General features: G+C 40.5%; 1 pseudogene; it reads left to right on the top strand.

Moving 5' to 3' along the window:
* Positions 1–244: 244 nt before the first annotated feature.
* LOC130021170 (kanadaptin-like) lies at positions 245–1,554 on the top strand (annotated as a pseudogene).
* The last annotated feature ends 829 nt before the right edge of the window (positions 1,555–2,383 follow it).

The raw sequence follows: 2,383 nt of genomic DNA on the forward strand, positions 1-2,383 counted from the left end.
GGCTTACAAGATATATAGCACAGCAAAAAGAAAATACTGTGGATTTTATAATTAAAAAAAAAAGCCCAATACGAACATCCATGTGTTATGGCTAATTTTCGACAGAATTTATAACATTAAATATAAGAAATTCAAATATATTTCCAAAGCTTATTTTGATTTCTACTGAGAATAAGTTATGCATACAGATTTAGATAGAAGCATAAAGCATAGACATCTTTAGGGCTTTTTATGGAATTGAAAGATGAGGTAAATTCTTACATAAAATAATCAGTTAGGGCCTGGGGAGGTAAGTCAGGATTAAGGTGCTAGCTTGCACACAGTCAGTCTGGTTTGAGTTCCTGAATAGCATGTGGTCTCCTGAGCACTACCAGAATGATCCCAGAGCACTAACTAGGAGTAATTCCTGTGCCCAGTGATGTGATCCACAAAACCCAAAGAAATAATAAACAAGAATATTAGTTAGTGTTAACAAGCTGAAATTATTTGTAAGTAAAGTAAGTAAAGTAAAGGCCCTCCCGTTGATCATTGATTTGCTCCAGCGGGCCCAGTACCGTCTCCATTGGAGACTTTGTTGTTACTGTGTTTGGCATATCCAATACATCACGGGAGGCTTGCCAGGCTCTGCCCTGCGGGCAAGATACTCTCGGTACCTTGCCGGGCTCTGCGAGAGGGGCGGAGGAATCAAACTCGGGTAGGCCATGTTGGCTGCGTGCAAGGCAAACGCCCTACCGCTGTATATATATAGGGGCTTCTACCTCTAGGAGCTGGGCAGCACCCACGGCACCTTCCTCAACAAGACGCGCATCCCGCTGCACCTACTGCCGCGTGCACGTGGGCCACGTCTTGCGCTTCCTCCTGCAGGGACCCAAGGAAGACCGGGAGGCCGAGTCCGAGTTGACCGTCACCCAGTTGAAGGAAATGCGCAAGCAGCAGCAGATGATGCTGGAGAGGAAGATGCTGGGAGACGATTCGGACGAGGAGATGGACACGGATTCCACGGAGAGGAAGAGAGCCCCCGGTGGCCCAGAGGACGAGATGGGATGCACCTGGGGAATGGGAGAAGATGCTGTCGAGGATGAGGCTGAGGAGAACCCCATTGTCTTAGAGTTTCAGCAGGAAAGGGAGGCCTTTTACATAAAGGATCCAAAAAAGGCTCTGCAGGGATTTTTTGACCGAGAAGGAGAAGAATTAGAATATGAATTTGATGAGCAGGGACATAGCACTTGGCTCTGCAGAGTGAGGTTGCCTGTGGATGATTCAACTGGGAAACAGCTGGTGGCCGAAGTCATTCACTCAGGGAAGAAGAAAGAAGCGATGATGCAGTGCTCGTTGGAAGCCTGTCGGATCCTCGATACTTTGGGGCTGCTGCGGCAAGAAGCAGTTTCTCGAAAAAGGAAGACCAAGAACTGGGAAGATGAAGATTTTTATGATAGTGATGATGATACGTTTTTAGATAGGACTGGTCTAGTTGAAAAGAAGCGTTTGAATCGAATGAAGAAGGCCGGGAAGATTGATGAAAAGCCTGAAACCTTTGAGTCATTGGTCGCAAAGCTATATATATATATATATATATATATATATATATATATACATATATACATATATATATACAGTTGATTACTGACTATTTTTTGACCAAAAAATCCATAATCATCATTTTTTATGATCTCAACTTTTCAAGTAATTGTTTTCTTTATAATTCTTTAAAAAATAGCTTTTGGGGATTGGAGAGATAGTATAGAGGTTAAGCACAAAACTTGGAGTAACCATCAAACACTTGTGGGTATGCCTACCATCCCCCCAGAATTCTTCTAAAAAAGGCAAAGTTCTTTTAAATAGTTTGAAGAAAACAGTTTCTTTAATCTCTCTCTGATAAATCCTTTAAAAAATAGCTTGACGGGTGTTAACTTTTCATACTATGAACCAAATATGGCTCAGAAAAATAAAAGTCTTCATAAAGCCGTGCTGTATCAATGAAAAAATTAAAACTTAACAGTTAAAAGTTCTTTTTAAAAAGATGCCTCAAATGAGTAAAATAAATTAATAAATAAAAGAATCAAAACTTAATTTGGATTTCACTTGGAAAAGTTACCCTTTTTCTGAAGTCCAGTTTTTCACTCACCATTTAGAAAATGATATGTCAAAAAATAAAGATTTTTGTGAGGCTGTCTTAGCGATAAGATATTTCATAAGTTCTTGTTGAAACATGGATAAATGTTTATATATCTGAAACATTTCTTCAGGGTCAACTTAAATGTCTGGCAAACAACTTATTGCTCCTCAATTAAAACAAGTCTCCATGAAGATCTTACAAAGAAATGTAAGATTTTGGGTCCTGAAGCTCAGCAGGCAGGGACCATGCCTTGCATGCAGTAAACGA

The sequence above is a fragment of the Sorex fumeus genome, unplaced genomic scaffold (assembly GCF_029834395.1).
Source record: "Sorex fumeus unplaced genomic scaffold, SorFum_2.1 ptg000014l, whole genome shotgun sequence".
Lineage (NCBI taxonomy): Eukaryota > Metazoa > Chordata > Mammalia > Eulipotyphla > Soricidae > Sorex > Sorex fumeus.